The sequence below is a fragment of the Larus michahellis genome, chromosome 1, assembly GCF_964199755.1.
Source record: "Larus michahellis chromosome 1, bLarMic1.1, whole genome shotgun sequence".
Lineage (NCBI taxonomy): Eukaryota > Metazoa > Chordata > Aves > Charadriiformes > Laridae > Larus > Larus michahellis.
In genome coordinates, this window is record NC_133896.1 from 20487622 (window position 1) to 20508613 (window position 20992).

The following is a 20992-nucleotide window of genomic DNA, read 5'->3' on the forward strand; positions in this document are numbered from 1 at the left end:
TTTTGGGTAGGATTTGGGGATTTTGTTTTCTGTGTTTTGTTTTTTTTTTTTTTTTCAAAGGAGTGGATTTTACGTTTTCCATTTCCTAAGTTTTTTGAACATTTGATTTTGTCAACTTGAATGCCATGCTTTTTAAATGTGTTTGTGTTTTTGTTGGTTGCTGGGGTTTTTTTAACTTTTTTTTTTTTTATTTAGGTACCATTGGAAATCAATTAGCTACTTTATAAGAGAAATACCCATCACTGCTGAGGAATGTAAAACCTGAAACATTTGATAAATTATAGCTAAAAAAAAATAATCAACAGCATGACCAGTGCGGTGGTAAGCTTGCTTCTTACTAATTACATGACCATGTGTTTATTTTAAAAAACATGAATACTACCTTGAAAGATTGTCTTACTGTAAAATACTGCTTTTTGATAGTAGTTATGTTCAAAGCAGAGATTATTCGTGCTCTGCAGCAGAGCTGTAATAGAAAAGTCTAAAGGAAAGGTCTTTGACTTTGGGATTTCTCTTCAATTTGAACTGAAAAGCCTTCATTTTACAGGAAAAGCCTCTTGCTTTCGCTTTGAGAAATTTCAGTTTAGAGATGTACAACTTAAGTTCCTGAACTGCAAGAATTTTAAGTTATTGCATTTTATAGACACATTGCTCAGAACTGAACTTTTTTCCCCATGTTATGTAGAAAAGTGTTAAGTAAAAATGCATATAATTTACTAGGAGTTCCTAATTCCTAATTCTTGTTATAGACATTGTAAATCAGAAGTTGTTGCCAAAAACAAATAGTAAAACCTAACAAAGTTTTAAACTCCTGGTTTGTATTTTCCTACAGACAACATGTGTGATATTTTCTAGAATCAGGGACAAATACTGTTGACTAAGATTTTCAAAACAGACAATGAATGTTACAGGCCTAGATCCCATCATTTTAGCTGAAATGGAGCTTTTTGCCAGTTGAGGATTTTTCTTTTCCCATCCAAGGTTATAAGTCTCTGAGAGGAAACCTGTCTGATACTAAAGATATTCTCCAGATGTTGCTGCCTTTGGGTCAGAAAAAAAATAAATTGTCTGCCAAGCCCTCCATTCCCACCCATTATTTCTACTAATTGAGAAATTTTCCTTCCTTTCCTCTTGCTTGAGGGAAAAAAAGAAACAAACACACACCAAATAAACAAAAAAATTCCCAACACAAAAAAACACAAAACAGAAATTTTTTTAATAGTTTATTCTTTGTGTATTTTTATCCCCCTTCACTTTGTCTCTAAAACATGTTTCATCAGACATTCTGCAGGCTCATCTCAGATTCATTTTTTCATTAATGGCTTCCCATAAACCCACATTCTAATTTAAGGAAATCCTTGGACTACACAAGTTTTCAGGGGACTGTTTTACTACTTTGTTCAAGATTGAAAATACTTTTTATTTTTCAAATTTTATTGAGACTTTTCTTCATTTACCAAAGTAAAACATGAAAACAAACAAGTCATCTCCTCCCTTTGAAAAGCTAACTGTTGAACACTTCTCAAACTATTTGTCACATGTTAGTTAGCAATGTATTATTGCCAGTTTCTCTGTAATACACTAGGCCATGTAAGAAAGCTTGTTCTACCAAAAAAAAAAAAAAATTACACAGAATTGTTTGTCTCTCTATTCAGATTATTATGCTTTAAATAATATGTTTATATCATTTATAGCAGATGTGCTTTTAGTCACATCACTACATTTTTATTTACTTCATATGCAGTCATTTTAAAGGGGTAGCCACAAATTTAAATCAGACCAAACTTTTTTCTTTTTCTCATTTTGCCACACTTGTGGAGCTGGAATGGATGAAGCTATCTCTAGGGCAGGAATGGATCATGTGTTCTAAGCTGTTATATTCAGGTTTTATTGCCTCATTTCCAACTCATCTCTTACTTTCAGCATAAAATCCTGCCCAAAGCTTATCTTGGTACAAAATTTTGAGGTGGAGGGGTGGCAATAAAGAAAGAGAGAGGGAATATAATAAAGAAAAATCAGTCTGACTTTTTTCCAGTTTAATAAAGAAATGTAGCCTACTAGTGAAGCAGGTCATTTCTTATTATCTGTAGGTAATTAATTCTGGCAACTATTTTACTACTTGTACAGTCTTCCTGCTGTGAAAATACATCTTCATCAAACGTAGTGGGCAGCAGTGTACAATTTCAAATAAAACCTGGTTTGAAGATAGATAACTATTGCAGCTCCATATCTAAATGTGTCATTTTCTTTTGGAGCTTGCATGCATTTTTATTCTCCTGCCCAGCTTAGAAAATGGAATGTTGATGGGACTGTATCATCCACACTACCTTTCTGCATCTGTCTATTGCAAAAGGCATGAATGGAACGCTCCGCTCTATCATTGATTTGTTGCCAGCGTAATCTGCTTTATTCAAGTCACAGTCCAACTGTTTCTCCACCACCACATTATTTCACAATTTCTCTTCCCCAAAGCTGACCATGCATTATGAACAAGTCAGATGTGTTCATTCGGCTTTGATTTTTATACCTCTTTTAAATCAATACCTCAGTGATTGATCTTCTAAAATTTAAGAGTCAGTGGACTGTATAACTGAAATGGCAAAGAGGGTAGGTGGAGGATTTTCAGTCTTGATTGAAATGAACACCAGGTGCTATATTGTGATTTTAATGATTCACAGAAACAAATTAAACATGCTGCAATATCATTTGTTACTGTACCTGCTCTCTTTATTTAAATAATACATTGGGCCTTTCTCACTTCTCAGTCAGATTAGGGACTAGCAGGCAACAGAGCATATAAATACTTATTTAAACTGTTTTTTTACAGCAAGTTCATTTCAGTTAGAAATGCAGCAATCCTTTTCTTAAGCTGCTTTCTTGAATTGATTACTTGTGTATTTTAGCCAGTGGTACCCAAACATATAGGTGGCTACAGCAGAACAAAACAATGCTCTAGCGGTCCGATATTCTGTCTAGCAACAGTTAGCACCAGATACTCCAGAGGAAGATGAAATTCTTCTACTTGAGCAGTAGTACAATATGAGGGAAGGGGGAAATTCTTAACTTTGAAAATTATTAGTTAACACCTTGAGAATTAGTAATCTGTGTAAATTTCCTGAGTAGCCATATAAATTCAATCATATTTCATTCCTATAGGATGTGTTACATAGCTCATTTGAAGTTGGTGGCAAAATTTTTGTCACTGTATCTGATTCAGAATAAATTAGGTATATGTCTAATTTTTTTTTTTTGTTATTGCAATTGCCAGGAGAGAGCTAGAAGAACCTAGCTTGAATTTTACATCTCTTCTTTATATTATCTATACCCACTATAGCTTTTCTTACTCCTTTTGTAAAGGGAAATATTTCTTCTAGACTATTTAAAATAATCCTGTATAAATTTCCTGTCAAGAAGGAAAATTCTGCATGCCTAATGTCCTAATCACAATAACAGTGTACTTGAAAGGATATAGATATATTCTGTTTCTAACATGCTACTTTGAGCTGAATTTATAAAGTTGAATTCAATAACTGAAGTAAGATATATGAGTGCTCCTTATGATGACATTATTTGACAATATCTGCTTACTGTTCTTTCTTAGTATATTGCTAATTTTATTATTTCTTTTTTAGCTCAACCTCTATTCCAAAACTTTACAGAGGGATACAATTTATGTAGTGTTAGACCTCATAAGTTTAGATATTTTTCCTTACCTTTTCTTCTATATTCCTTTAATAATCAGTTGAGAGAATTGGCATATAGAGGTTGATTTCTTTTGTTCAAAGATAAAATGAACTAATTGTCTATAAAGGGTCTTTAGTCTTAAACTAAAGCACTTCATAGATACGATGAAATTTAAGTATGTGAATTATTCAACTGATTTTAGTTACAGCACAATTAGTTGAAAGAAAGAGAAATAGAAACCTAATGGCTGCTGATATATTAAGGGACTGGATGATTACTTTATGGAGAAAAAAACAGTTATTTTCTGTTACACAACAAAACAGTTATTTCAATTGAAAAGCAAATGAAGAAAACCTCAGATTAACAGTGAGGCATGGAATAACACACCTTTGTACTATGTGTAGTAGAGTATTCCTTTTACGGTAGTCTCCATCCAGAATGAAAAGCAAAAATCAACAGCCACAGAACAATGTAAATTCAGATTACCTTAGTTGTTCCATTTGTGGGACAAACTTATCCTCTTTCAGATTCAAGATTCCAGTATATTCATATCCCACAGTCTGCACAAAAGGCCTTAGCCACAAAAGATTTGACAAGATATGTAATATTCATCCCCCTGAGAAAGCTGTGGCTAAGAAAGAATGAAGGATAGAGGGACATAAATAGAACAGAATTCAGAAGTGTTTATTAAATATGGTTCAATATAAAAACAAACTAGTTGATTCTCTTCTTCGAGTAAATAAATTTAAAGTAAGTGGGAAGCTGCATTAGTAAAAGAATATGCATGCTCCATTTCCCCTAGCCAGCTGGAATGACACTAAAAGGAAAGCACAACCACACCTTTATCTTCTTGGAATTGCCTAGCTGGTTTTTTTTTGGTGGTGGTGGTACTCATTTTCAGTTGGTCTCTCAGACCATGAGATGACATCTTTTCAGACAACGCTTCTCTGGGACTGCAAGCATATCATGAGCTTTAGGTCCATGTTTAGTTGCCAGTTCCATAAATTTCCCTGAATAGTGAATGACTAGAGTGACACAGTGATTTAGAAGTTTACAGTAGTCCAGACACTCTGAATTTTCTGAAATAATTCAGTTTTTTCACAGATTATAAAGAAAACCTGGCTGTAATATATCCCTAATTTAGGCCTCCTAATATTTAGATTCCTAATATTCCTTGGTACAAAGGGGCATGTTGACTTTCACAGATCTTGACTATAACTGTGAAAAAAAGGTATCCCACAACTGAAAAACATCATTAAAATAAATGTCATCTTTGGTTGTTTGGAGAATAGCAGAATAAGCATTCTACAAATTGTCAACAAGTTGGATTTACAGCGTCTAATTGGATTAACTAATGCCTAATAAAAAACAGAGGAAAAAGACAAAACAAATTTTGAATTTAGGTCACAATGACTGTTTCTATCATTTCTGTTATTTTTGTTTCCATAGCGGAAATATGAAGGAAATGTGGCTACAATAAACACTGATAGCTTTTCATTGATGCTGGTACTGCAAATCAGTTGGGAGTTGTGTATCCCTGTTGGGAAATGTTACAGGGAGAAAAACTGTGATAAAATATGCATTCAGGAACTAAAATGAAGGCTAAAGTCCTACTAGAGGCTACAATCAAATATCACACTGAGGAGATTATGACTTTCCTTTTGTACAGGGGTATAAAAGTTTCAATCATGTAAGTTCTAAATTGTGAATGATTGTAACTGTTGTAGTTGGAGTCCTTAAATATTTTTTAAAGGTGTAAAACTATTTGGCCTGGGTCAATGGGTGTGAATTAACAGAATTCCGATGTATTTTCCTGAAAATATAACCACATTCTGCACACTGCTGAGAGTTCTTCCTTTGCCTCCTACTATATTTCTTTTATGTTTGCTCTGTTCAGAGGATATACTAGACTTGGAGACATTAGGGAGAAACTTGCACCGAGTCACTTGCCTTCTAACACCTACATACAGGATGCTTCAAATTGTATCTACCCTGATGGGAGGTCACCCTACTCTGATGGTCTCTTCTCGAAATGAGCTCTGGGTAGACTCATATGATGGCAATCACATTGCTGTCTGTACTGTGCCTACAAACTGAGGTGCAACTTACTACTCAACAGCAGCAATTATTTTTCTGTAATGGAAAATTGGTATCTTGATAAAGTTCCGAGAGCTGAAATACACATCCAATTCTGAGACACTGAGAAAATCCACAACATCCAGTAGTTTTGTCAACAATATTCTTCTATATACTGTGTGACTAAATAAACTCATCCATCTGATCTGAAATATGGTGCTATTTTTAATTGTAGAGTTTTTACCTTAGTTGTGTTTAGTAACTAGAGAGCTTTCACAATATTTTAAATAACATTCTATAAAAAAAGGTCTAAATAATATTCAGTTAAGTTTTGAAACAAATTGACAATGGTGGTAGATTGAAGTATGAATTTAAACTATTTTATATGACACGTGAGAGACGAAAACTGTAAAAAATATTTTCATATCAGTACCAAACCTTCTTTACTGTTTTGCATTTGATAGAAATACTCTCATGAACTATTGTGTTCACATAGATTACAGTAAAAAAATCGATAAGGAAAATTTAAAGGCAAAAGGAACATTTTCACAAGGAACATAGATAGAAGCCAGTGAGAACTGAATACACATCTCCTATTTGTGTGTTCAGAAATATTCACCTGAAACTTTCTTGTAATAATTGCATTTTTCCCCTAAATTTTATTTTCTCTTCGGTAAATTATTCTATTAAATAATGCTTTTCAAGCATTTTCTTTCAAAATTAAAATTCTGGTGGTTTTGTGTGCTGTGATTTATAAACCTTGGAAGAAAAGAAAACCAGACGTTCTCCTCAGCTGAAGACCTTGTTAACAGGTATCCCACAGTTTCTATTTAGTCCGTTTAATGGCTCTACTGCAAGAATAATTTGTTGATTACCAGGTGTTGGCAAAACTTGCTATAACTGATAACGTGACGAATATTGCATTCTAGATGCTTGATTCATCATTGTGTTTTTCGAGTGCCATCTGGATGTCTTGCCTCTGCAAAACCTGCTGATAAAAAGCCACGTTTTAAAAGTTCTCAAACTTACTATATTTATCCAGTCATGTCCCAGTGAAATGCTCTGCGAAGCAGAGCTTCTTTATAATTCAAAAGAGCCTTCTATGCACCTGCTTTCACATCTCTATAACTTCAATTAGTCATTTTACATTAAAATTTGGCAATGCAGTCTTTTCTTTTTTTTATATATAATTTTTGAATGTTTTAAAGTGCTGGATTGATCTACGCATAAGGATGGGAAGTTGCACACAAACTCCCCTGCCCAATTCTTTCACAGCACAGCTTTCTAATATATAGGACTCCTAGCAGCCTGTTCATTATGTTTTATGCAACAGAAATTTCTATATATGACTAACTAGAGAATAGTTGGAATATATGAATAAATAGCTTTTAGAAAACAATGTGATCACCATTTCATTCATAGCATAAGTAGATTCTGAATCTTTGTTTTCACTGCTGAAAAGAAATGCATTAGATCACTGCATCAGCTGGCAGGCACAATGAAGATCCCTGTGCCGCAAAGAAATAAAATCTCCCCTTTGCTTAAGCTGGGAATATAGTAGTGTTCACATAAATTACCTGAGGCAGCCGCCCAGCATGTGGATTGCTTCCTAAGGTGGATAAATACTTTACAGGCAGAACAATTTCAATAACAGATACTGTTTGCCAAATATAATTTAGAAGTACTGAGATTGCCTATAGCAGCATCTCCTGACATTTTAGAGGCACTAGATTTCTTGTTTCCTCTAGGTAAGTCATGACTGTGGACCCGGTGATTTACAAGGATGAATGCAACAGCACATATGGTTTTGTGGAGGTTAGATGTCAGACAGAGGGTAGAAGCTGACCTTGTAATTCCCATTCAAGAAAATAATCCTTTAATAGGTTCAAGCATGTAAGTGAGTGGTGTAGGGTCAGGAGCAAAGCAAAGATTTTTGAAAGGACCACAGTGTTTTGAAAGCCTTTCGGAAATGTAGAACTGTCTTATTAGCATAAGGCTTGTTGAAAACCAGGCACATCTGAGCTCTTATGAGGGTGCTACCGCTACTCCTAACAGGGTTTAGATATATACCACTCATAAATTTCATAAGACATTGCATTTTATCTGGTAAGGTTTCTGAAGGCCCTACCTTCAGAAGTACTTCTATCTTTATGGAAAGTTTAAGTAAGGACGATGAAATGCTCAGCTCTGCCTGCACAAGGGTGTGCTGGTTTTGTCTGGAATAGAGTTAATTTTCTTCATAGCAGCTCATATGATGCTAAATTTTGGATCTGTCATCACAGTACAGTCTATCACTGGATTTAGCCTGTTTGCCATTTAAGAAGCTGGTGATTGTCAGCATTATACTGTGATGCTAAGCTCTCCCAATGCACTGAATAGGAGAACTTAGATGTCTTTTGTACTGCTGCATGTACCGCTTTCTTGCTAAGCATCTGTAGGTCTACCTATAGCCTTTTGTCTGTTTAACTCCCAGTTTCCCCCCAAAAAAAAAGCTTTAGATGGTTTTGAAATTTTTATTTTCAAGTTTTGTTTTTCCTTGAATAAAAGACATAAAAAGATTAGCACTAACTCCTTGTTTTAACGACTTTACTTCTCTGCATAAAATAATTAATGAGTTCTGCTCTGTTAGTAATGGCTAAAAGAAGGGCAAAATGGGGGAACGAAGGAACCAAACACCCCCATAAACCTGGTCAGAATTCTATAATCATAGAATCATATATATATATATATATATTTAAAAGAATATTAAATGTTGAACCAGGATAAAACTATTCTACGTTTCAGTGCTAGTCGGTACTGCTGTAGTCAAAAGTAGTTACACATCCTCAGCAGCTGTGAAAGACCACTAGTAATAAATAAGTCTCCACTGAGATTTTATGACAGATTTTCAGGAGTATATACAGGTGCCTAAAGAAGCAGATGAATGAATAATACTTTAGCAAAAATTCCTCAGCAAGTTAGGTCACTTATTTCCATTTAAATAAATTGAAATAAAATTAGGAGTGTTACTATGCCTTTCATCTTTATCTGTACCAATGATTCATATTGAATGCTGTTTGCCTTTTCGCTAACTTTTCCTAAAAAATTATTATTTTTTCCTCATATAATTATTTTAAAATGGTCTATGTAAAATTATTTTCTTAGGAAAGATTTCCAGGCAATGACTTTTCTACAAGCATTTCTACAGTCTGGGTATCACAAGTTAGGTTTGTCATGACAAGAGGCATCATCAGATGGATGTCCGTAAAGGGAAGTGACATCAAAATGTTAGATTAAGATGTCCATTTCAGACTGAAGGAAAAAAATGGGTTTGGTGGCATGACAGTACATAAGATATATGTGAGCCTGAACTTGCTATCTATGAAATAATAAAAATACATTGCCTTTTCTTATTTGTGTCTAAACCCGAGTGAGGTAAGAATATTTTTCACTATTTCTGTCACCTGTCTGGCATCTTAATCAAAATCATAATGTCCTGTGCTACTAACATAGTTGGTTTTCTTCTTGGAGTTTAATTTTGCAGTGAAGGAACTGAAAAGGGAATAGAATAAGGCAATAAATTCTGCATATCAATAAGGTGCAGAAGGAAGTGCACGATATATTACTTCCCTGTCTATAAATGAAGCTTCTATATTTCTCTGAAATCCCCATAACTACATGCTGTTTGAAGCCAGGTTTCTTGTGATACAATTCAAGGCACCACTGCACCTAGTTCATTAAACTGGCTCAGGAGAAGTGTGTTCAAGAAAGCACTCAAAAACACTCAAGGTTATTTCAAATTAAAAAAAAAAATGCTCTTAAGACAAGAAACATGTCTGTAATATATTTATTTCCTTCCATTCTTCTAAACTTCTTGTATTTGTCTGACTGACCTGTTGGCCTGGAATCAGCAAGTGCAGGTCAGTTGAGACAGATCTTCTTTCTCTGATTTCCCCTTTTGTAATTATTTCAAGCAACTAGTGTTGCAGCTACAAATATAACACCACTAAAAGAAATGCATTATCTTGCGTTAACCCTTCCTCTACAGTCCTACTAAACGGTTTCCTGCCAAATATAAATCTCTTGCATCTAAAATCACCCTGGGCAACTCCATAACCAAAGAGATGTTTACTTTGCCTTCCATCCAGCCTGAGATTTATGGTTTGTTTTTTTGGTTTTTTTTCCCTTTTTTTTTAAAGCTTAATATTATTGAAATAATGTTTTTTCTGTCTAAATGGATTACTGCAACTGCTTCTCTCTTGGCCATGTAGGAGCTGATGTTTAGAAAATCTCAAGAGCAGGTGGTCTGAATTGCCTACAGTTCTCTTGAACATAAATGCTATTACTGACAAATTAAATAGTCTGAGTAAGATGCTTAACCATTATTATTCTGTACCTTGTTAGTGATTTATACCATTCATACTACTTAAGTTAATCCTATTTATCTTTCCTGATCAGTGCTTTAGTGCAAGTAATTTCATAATGTACAGTGGGGCCCCTGGTTGACTCTTGAGTTCCCTTGAAAACAAAGGTCAACATTACTATTTCTGATTTTGATATCCAATTTCTATCATAATCCTCTTCTAGCACAGGAATCCACATTACTTTGCTACTTACAAACAGCAGATGAACCGGATTTGTGTACAGTCTGTCCTGCTCATCTCGAGCAGCTCCCTTTTATGCCAGGCTTGTGAAGGTGAGCGAGTAGGAGCTCATAATAAATCCCCTCTTCTACCACAATAATATTTTAACAAAGGTAGCATCACCTTTAGTATGAACTTATGAAGTGAAAGTCCAGGTGAGAGAAACAACAAGAATTTCCCTGGGAATAAGATTTAAAACAAAGTTTGAGTTGTGAATAGAACATCAATGAATGTATTTGGACCAAGAGCAGATACATTACAAAGGTTCCCAGGACCAGCCTGCAGATAGCTACCTCAATAAGATTACAGGTAACAATAAAAATTAGACTCTGGTCAAGTTATCTGCAGAGCGATGTATGCTTAGTTTCAAGGAAGTAGTGTTGCATTTAAAAAGTAGCTTTTGCATTTAAAATCTTCAGGGAAAAGACTGGAATATATCATATTAACTGTTTCTGGTTTTGAAATTGGAGAAATTATTCTTAAACGTGGCTATACTAACAAAAGTAAAGAACTGTAAGTTTTTCACATTTTGTCGGTATGTGTGTGAAATCCCTTGAGGATCTGTCATCCAATTGCCATTTAGCTGAGGTGAAACGGCAAAGTATCTTTCAGAAAAGTGCTGCATCATTTGCTTGTGTTTGTGACATCTTTGGCACCCACAGCTTCCAGAATAAACTCCCTGTCACAGAAGTACTAAATTCTAATCTAGTAGATGCCTAACTCCTTTGTGTTTTGTATCTAGGTTTCCTTGGATGTCAGTCACTGCTGTGTACTTTATTGGCAGAGCTGAATGCCATATCTCAGGCTTTGTAATGCTCAGCATCACAAGCTTGAAGTATCTTTTTTGGATTCCTGCCACTAAAGCTTATCATGAGCACAGGAAACCTGCTGAGTCCCACACCACGGGTGGAATACACAATTGGCCTCAACTCATGTTCTTTCACAGCTATCTCATATAATGTTAATGTGGCTTTTACCTTGCTCTGTGAATTGAAACTTCGATTATTATCTTTCACTGCAGATGGAGTCATGGAGTAAGAGAGAGACTACAGTGCTGTGTGTGTGCCAGCTGGCAGGGCTTGGTCTTCAAAGAGCACACGACATAGCTGAAAGCCACCTCCATAACCACCGCTCTTCCCAAAACATGACCTACCAAGGTCTCTTTCCAGGCTCTCATCATGTTCAGACTGAATTACAAACCACTGTGTCTCATGGCTTTGTGCCAGAGTTGGTATTTCATTACTGAATTGTAGGAAGGGAGGAGCAAATGACTCATGGTCCGAACTTCTTCAGAAATACTACATATTTTTAGCCTTTGCCTTTTCTCGGGCTTTGGAGGCCCATGAGTGAATTATTTCTTCTATGTTAGAGTAAAAATAAAAAATGCAGGAGTACTTCTCTTGACAAATATAATCTTGCATGTCTTTTTTCCTTAAAATCATGACAATGAAAGTTTAAATTGAAAGAAAAATTTTAGTCAAATAATAATAGTAAAAACACCCACAATTTTACTTTTGTGTACAGGTGTGATGACGCAACCTTTAATTACATCACTGACCATTTTTGTGGTTTGTTTTTTTTAACATTAGTCTCTTTCCTTAATCAATACACAGGATAGATGCTGCTTTCTTATGGGTCATAACTAACCAAAGTCCATTTTTATTCTCTTAATTCAATTCTTGCCTTATTTACATCACAACCTCTAAGCCCTGCACTGAATAAAAATTATACATTTCCTTATGCACCTTACTAGGAGAGTCATTATCATATCGCAGACATAATAGATTATTTTCTTCTTCATGTGCCTCATGAAGGCATGCGGATTTGGTATCACCATTTGCAGATGGAAAATTAAAGAATGGAGATTAAGTCCCAAACTGTCAAAAGTCTGCACTGAGCTTCCATTTCCAGATGTTCCCATCATTTATCCCTAGATCTGTCTGATTCTTCATGGTATTCATAGTTTTACAACTCATATTATCACTCCAGTTACAGGAATGAGGTTTTAGCAGTCACCATGTATCACAGAATGTATACAAAGAAGGGTGAGGGCACTGTCATTACTGGTAAACTGAGACATTTGGTGTAAGTTTCATATATTTATATTTATATAATTTATATATATATATTTTATATATGTATATATCTTTTTTATATATATATTTTTATATATATATATAAAGTTTGATTTGTTTTTCTAGCATTACTAACAAACAGAAATAGAATTACATTTTCTTCCAAGTGTTTGGTTGGTCAAACTCATAGACCATTTCTTTATGTGATTCCCTCTCTCATTTACTATTGAATTTGTGAATATATCTTTCCAGTTTGTTCATGAAGAAGATTTTTAAAAAATCATAAAAAACATCAACAGAAGACTTACTGTTTCTTTCAGGAACAAAATCTAAAGGTTTTGTGGTAACATGGAGATTTAAAAATGAAAAGTCAAAGCATATTGTTTTGATGTTTCCATTTTCTTAAAAATATTTTTTTTTTTTCTAAGAAAAGCTTTCATGTGACTTTCATCTATTAATGTTTGAGGTTTTAAAATAAATAATTAATTTCGGGGAAAATTGTGGTGGAAATAATAATAACCCCTCCTCAAAGCAGGGTCATTTAGAATGGGTTGCCCAAGGCTATGTCCAATTGGGCCTCAAATATCTCCAAGGATGGAAACTCAACAGCCTCTCTGGGTAACCTATTCCAGTGTTTGACCACCTCCACAGCAAAGAAGTTTTTTCTTATTTTCAGATGGCAATGTTTCTTAGTTTGTGACCACTGACTCTTGTCCTGCCATCTCGTCCTCTCATTGTAGAAAGCTGTCAGGTTGTTTAAGGGTTTTCCCTTTGTAAATCCATGCTGACTACTCCTAATTACCTCCTTGATTTTCATGTGCCTGGAAATGGTTTCCAGGTTTAGTTGCTCTGTCACCTTCCCAGGAATTGATTTGAGCCCTGTAGAAACCTAGATCTTCCTTTTTGTTCTTATTGAAGGTAGGGGTGACATTTGCTGTTCTTAACTTCTACGTCAATTTTACCACCCTACTTCTGCAATCAAGAGGACTGAACATGGGAAGGTTCAAATCCAAAATATGCATCTACACCACTTGACCCAAAAGATAATAGGCAGGAGTCCATTACCCAGCACAGACCAATCTTAAAAGAACGGGAAAATATTCATCTTACTCCCCTCAGTTAGGAGGTTTTTTTCCACCCTGCAGAGAAATTAGGAGATTCAGAAATCCTGAGCACATCCCATTCCTTTAGACGAACATTTGTAGTGGAATATAAGGCCGGAAGCCATGTTCTTTCCAATCACATATTTTTCTGCTGAAGTGATTTTATGACACAATCCCTGTTATAAATCTAGGAAGTTCCCTCTTGAATTCAAGTATCATGTACCCATGACTTAAAGGCTGTTCCAGAGCCTCTGTTAAGGAACTGTCTTAAAAATACTAGTCAAAATTTACTCAAGGAAAAGGACCTGCTTTGGATAGATTTATGGAGAACTGTCTCCCATGGGTGGGACTCCATGCTGAAGCAGGGGAATAGTGTGAGAAGGAAGGAGCAGAAAGACAATGCGTGAAGAACTGACCTCAACCCCCATTCTCCATCCCACTGCGCCACTGCGGGGAAGGAGGTAGAGAAATTGGGAGTCAAGTTGAGCCTGGAAAGAAGGTGTTTTAAGATTTGGTTTTATTTCTCATTATCCTACTCTGAGTTTTGATTGGCAATAAATTAAATTAATTTCCCCAAGTCAAGTCCATCTTGCCTGTTACAGTAACTGGTGAGTGATCTCCCTGTCCTTATCTCGACCCATAAGCCTTTCATCATATTTATCAGTTGAGGTGGGGGAGCAGATTGGTGGGCACCCGGCGTCCAGCCAAGGCCAACCCACCACATTTTTTCTCTTCCATAAACATCAGTCTTATGATGTCTAATGAATACTTAGACAAAATGTTCTTTTAGTCTTAGGACATTGCTTACATCACCATAAAACCTTGTTTCTTTTTTGATCATCCCTTGGTGTACCTGTCACATAGCTCTCTGATTTCTCTCCAGCTCTCTTCTAAAATTGTATCGACCCTTGTGCTACTCCACTCTATATCCACTTCCCTCACTTGTTTTACACCATTTTAATATTTCTTCTCTTATTGCTTAGTTCTCTGCCTCTGACACCTAGCTGTATTATGCAGCTAGATAAATGCAGCAAACGCTGGAAGTCCATGCAGATTGAGATATCTAATTTCATCCTGAATTTGTATTGTCCCTTAAAATATGAATCTCTGTATATTTTTCCCATTTTTCAAAATATACTGTAGTGATGCTTTTCCATCAATTTAATTTCTCTGAAGTCATAGAAAAAATTGTACACTTCTTGCTCAACAATTGCATGAGTCATTGGCATTAAAAATACATAATGCTGGGAAAATATACATTTTCTGTGGCTTGCTTACAGTAAATGTAGATGCAAGTGCTTGATGTTGCATTAGGCACAGAATATAGTTTTATAAGGATGTTTTTTTTAAAAGATGAACTTGGACCGTTGGTATCTATATCAGGTATTACAAACTGACTTAATACATAGGTAATGGATTATCAAATTCAAAGCAGAATGTGACCTTAATTTAACCTATCCTAAAAGGGGAGTTTATTACAGAAGTGTGAAAAAATGTTCTTTTCAGTACATGAGGTCATGAACCAGAACGTATTTTAAGTTAGTGGGATATTTAATATTTATGTTAGCATTGCTCAAATCTCTATGATTGAATTGTGTTAAAGCAGAGCTTCACCTTTATTTCTCTATCACGTCACTAGCGACATGATAGAGAAAAAGCATAATCCACTTATCCAAACCACACACAATGTGGTGTGTCACTGTTATACTCTAAGGAGGTTGAATGAGAGAAACATGATCATGAATGTAGAATCCAGTTGTGGATGTTGTAGCAATGACATAGACACATAAAGAGTATGGCTTTTTGCCCAACAGCAGTGGCTGATTTTTTATACAATTTTATGGTAATCTCACAGACCAAAGATTCTTGTTACCCTTTAATAAATTTAGCTCCTTACAGGGAATTTTCAGGCAGGACTTGGACCAAGTCTGTCCTATAAACCATCTTTACTACTGTATAACCACATTAAGCTTTCTTATCTGCATGTCAGTCGAGAGAAAAGTGGAATGAAAACTAATGTATGCATATGTAATTTGGGCCCTCAGGAAGATCTATAGCACTGACTTTTTCCAAATTTGTTTCAAATATTTTAAAACATAATGTTAATATATCAGGATGTCATAGAGTATTTGGAGTTTCTTGCAGGCCAGTGTATTGTGATAACTCCTCCCCGATTCACTGTAATATAGCTATGTTTATATTTACCCTTCAGTGGAAGAGAAAAACTGATCTAACAATTGCATAGCTGCATGACTTACTACGTACAGTGATTATGTACTTACTATGTACTTTCCATTTTGCCTAGTAAAGTGGTTCTCTTGCAAGAAGATAATTTGTTAATTGCCTGCATTAAAACAACTCACGTCTCGCTATCATGTGCCAAAAATATAGGCTCAAAATATAAATTATTGTGAGCACACAATAATGCTTAATAGCAAGGATCTTCTGTCATGTCTATCAGATTTAATAGAAGTCTGTATGTTCCTCTCTTTTTAACTCAGTATCCATCTGCTTATATGAAGTTATTGAGGTTTTCTTTTTTTATTTATTTATGTCTTTGTCTCATATTGTGAAAGGTTTGAAACTCTGAAAATACCATCGTCTATTACATCAGAGGATAGTGACACTTCCTGACACTTAATGTCATCTATATTAAAGGTATAATTATTAGTTATTTGATTAAATACAAAAGTTACTGTGCTTGAGCAGGATTAAAGTTATTAAAAGTATTAAAATTATTTTATTAAAATTAAAGTATTAAAATTAATTTTATTAAAAATTAAAAGTATTAAAATTATTTTAAAAGGAATGAAAGTTATAACTATAAATGACCATCTAGAAAGCATGTCTGTAGATCTGTAGAACCAGATCTGCAAAACACTGCATGCAGTAACTTCATGTTACATGTGAGACTACTTAGTTTCACAGGTGGATGGAACTGTTCACAATACATATGTAAAAGTTGGCAGCATTAGAACTTAAGTGTGTAACTTTAATTTTCAACTCTGTCATCACACTGAGGGGACTTTTATTGCTTGTAAAATTCTTTTAAAGTTACTAAGTCATGGCACGTCAGAAACTTTTATGTCTTTTAAACAGACAAAGTGCCACCTAGATGATCCTAACTTTGGAGGATCCAGCAGTTCACCACTTGTATCATGGAGGATACTAACATAGGCTCATAGCTTTGACTCTTCGCATGAGATGACTAAATGAGAGTGCAAACATATACTCACTCATCTCAAACAGCCTTTTGTAATTAAGAAGATTAATCTACCATTTACAGTTGAATTTGTATTACAATTTTGCAAAAAAAATTAAATAATAATGGTGTATTCATAAATCTCACTGAAAGTATTTCTGTTTCCAGAATAGTAATGTTTATAACCTGTATAAAAATTAAGAATTACAAGTAGAACACATGTGAAGGGGGGTTTTCGTTTGTTTTTAAGAAAAGGAATGAAGAAAACTAATGGCCATTATCGCTAAGGAAGAAAGTAAACACAAGTGTTGCATATGAAAGGAACTTGAAACAAGACCAAAAACAACGTCTTTAGGAACACAAGCAAAGATTTTCAAGGGTTTTTTTTTTTCATTTTGTGTTTTGTAGTTTTGTTTTGGTGGTGATGGTTTTTGTTGGTTTTTCTTTTTTTTACCTGGTAGCACCCTTTTAGTTACTCTTTTGGCTTGCTTTGTTGGAAACACTTGCAAACATATTAAGACCAGTTAGAAAAATTCCAGGTGTGTATTTCCACTTGATTTTCAGGCAAATACACTGTCAGAAAAAAAAACATGTGAATTTCTGCTTGATCTCCCCAACATATACCCCAAACCTTCAAAAGATGCAGAGGTTCAATGGTGAACAGATGTTGAAGGTGTGAAAAAAATCAGTCTCTTGTCCTATAAGCTAACATAGTTTAGAAAAAGTATAGGAAGCTTTGTATATTTATGGACTGGCAGCTAGTATGGGATGTTGTCTCCATAGTGGACCTTTTAGTATTAATCCAAAACCTGCAAAGATTCTGAGGAAGGCTAAGTAACAGATCCCAATGAAGCAAAGAAAATCTCGGGTCCATACGAGGATTTTATTAAAGAAGATGTTTCACTCAAACAGACATAATTTATTTCATTAAGGAATATTGAATAAAACTGAACTCAGAAAGGATGGATTTTAAGCATAAGCAAATATCAGGGGAAAAGAAATGGATTTTTTTGCTTTTTTACGTCTCTTATTTCAAAAGAGTGTCTTGCTTAATAAAAATTTAACATGCATTTGAAACTACTTTTAGAAAATAGCACTTTCTGAAGTAATGGTGACATCTTTACATCAAAGGCAAAAGAATCTGTGTATTAATTTGGTTTCTGGGGAGATGGTACATTTCTTCTTACAGGCATATCATGTGCAGAGGAAGCTGACAGGTGGAGAGAGTGAAGCAGATCATTCTAACTATATCGGCAGCTGTCAGGTAATTTCATGGGCGTGAATCATCTCCAGAACACGTATATAGAGAGGTGACATGCTGTGCATCAAGCTCCCTCTGCAGCATCCTTTTCCTTTGTGGCCCACATTGAGAGCTCAACTGATTTCTCAGCTCACCCGAGAACCCAGATTCCAAAGAAGTGACCTGTGCTCCACATCGCCCTGGGCTCCATGCAGCATGGTTCAGAGAAGCTGACCCCTCTCCGAAAGAAGCAGCTGTTCCTATTTTAGTGAGTAGCAAAAAGGAGCAGCAGCAATGAAAGAAGTTGGGCAACATTAGGTTTTGGGTTTTTTTTCAAATATCAATTGCTCAAGGCACTAATGAGAACAATGTCTGCTGTTAATCAAAATGGTCTAGGGAAGAATATCTTCAGTGTGTTTCCATTCATTTATCTCACAACAAGAGAATAATCTAGCCCTAGAAGTCATCTCTGACCGTTCAGAAGCCAGGGCAGTGTTTAGAAGCTGATTAGATAATAATGATAATTACAGGAAAATACCCATATGGCCATTATTATATCAGTTCTACTGCTAGTAATTATGGTAACTCTTGCAACAAACCTACCTTATGTAGTCATACAAACTAATTAAAATGTAATTTCCACATCTGCAATTGTTTTTGCCAATGGCTAAATTCAAATGGAGTTTCTGAGTATACTACAAGGAGTCCTAAAGCTCAAAGAACTCACTGTTTTAATACCCGGGTTGTGCATCCGGCCGTTCCACCAGCTCTTGCGTGCCTTTCAGCAAGTAACCATCACTGTGCCTGCATACCCATCTGGAAGAAAAGCATGCAATGTTCCATGTTTGTAAGAGGAGAAGGAAAATGATCGAAGCTTAACTGATCTTGTTCAATAACAGACAATATTTTCAAACATCAGTGCTTAAAATTTAGGGCCTTAAAATATTAAGGGGCCTGGTTTTCAGTAACTCACAGATGATGTCTATTTATTCCAAGTGCCAGGAGACTCAGTTTCAAGGGGTATTTATTCACAGGCTATGGATTAACCGGAGCTTGGAATTGATCCTGGAAGACCTGTACTGCAGAAAACCAAACCAAGCACTGAGTAGTAGGCCAACATAAACACGGACACTGTGATCATGGCCAAAAACTGGACAGAGGGATCAGGACTTTGAGATTTCTACTGCCAGTCAATAATTTGCAGGGTTCAAAGTGCACATAATACAAACTGAGCAGCAGCAGGAATGGAAGACTGATATCATTCAGGCCAAAATTAGAGTTAATATAGTCAAGTCAATGAAGCCAGGACCCTGGCTGAAGAGCCAAGATCCACAGTAAATATGTATGCTAGATTAAGTTAATACTCCTGTTTTCACTGTTATTTTTACATAGACTAACAAGATTAAAGGCCTGGTATATCATCCTGCAGCAGGATGAATAAGAAAATAAACAGACAGGGAGGAAAACTTTATTTTTTGATTCCTAAAACTGACAAACAGAAAAATCCAGCTACAGAAACAGCTAATGAATATATTTTCAAATTCTCGGAGGTCTTCCAATTAGAGGTGCTACCTGAGTGCAAAATAAAAAACAATGATCTGATCTTTACCTGACACTTTTGAAAGATACTCAACAAGAGAACCAGAAGTCTGGTTTATGCATAAACACCACATAGAAGTGAAATGTTTTCTTGGGGAAAAATGGGATAAGAAAAAAAAAGAGTGGTTTTATTCTTCATTCATAATATTCCTGCACTGCAAGAGTCTGGGAAAAAAGCATACACATTGAACGATGAATAATTTCCTCCTAAGTGAAGCCAACAGCTGGACCAAATCCCGAAATCTAGCCAATTTTACTGCCATTGAAATGGGTGACAACTGCCAAGTAAGCAAACAATGGAAATCAGGATTTTTTCCCAAACAAATTTGAGGAAATCCACCATACTGATAAAATACCGTATGGGTTTAATCTGATCTAGAGACATAAACCCATCATTTTTGTAACTTGGTTACACTCTTGTCTTTCAATTTCCCTGTTCTGCCTGAACATTTTTTCCTAATTTTCCTTCTGACACTGAGTGAATGAACATTCATGAAGAGTGTTTACGTATATTTCATCTTATATTTGAGTTTTCCTGATAATGTCAGTATTCTCATGTGAAATATACTTCAGGTACTTTCTCTTCCTGAACAGAAGAATGAGAAAGGTTTTGGCTTACTAAACTAAAGCTGAATTTTGATTGTCACAATTCCTTCTTCAAAAGACAAGGCTGAAAGAAAAGCAGACCATATGATGTGAATAGTAACATGATTCCAAAGTGAAAATCAACATTATTAGTACAATAAAATTATCAATAGCAAAACAAATGTGTGACTGTCAACATATTAAAAAGTATGAATAAACTAAAATCATAACCAGGAAGCACAGTAAATTGGTGCTGTAAATCCCTTAGAACATTATAATCCCACAGCCATTAGCCTGAAAGGGAAATGAACCACATATAAACCTGTTAAATATGCTATGTAATGAGTATGAGGCCCTGTCTTAGACAAAATGGGTTGATTCAAGCAAGACAAGAAAAGTATAATGTTTTTCTGAAATGTATTTTTCATCAAATTACAGTGGAAAAAAATTAAAGCTGTTAAAGGTCATATCTGATTACTGTAAGTGAACTGCTGTATCTTATTGACCTTCGGGAAACCACAGTCTTGGGCATGTACTCTCTGAGCATTAATAATGTTGCTCATCTTAGAAAAATGTGGAAAACAATTGCTTTATTGCAAACTCCATGTTCGTATCTCTTCACTTTTAATTTCTCTAACACGAGAAGCCAAATGTTGAACTTAATAGGTTGTACAGCTATTTCATGACACCAGGATGAAACATCATATTGGTTCCATCATATCCTGGAATATATCTTCTTTTCTAGCTAATTATTTTATGTTTAAACATGTCTTTGATAATTTTTGTCTTGTATTGTTTAATTTTGT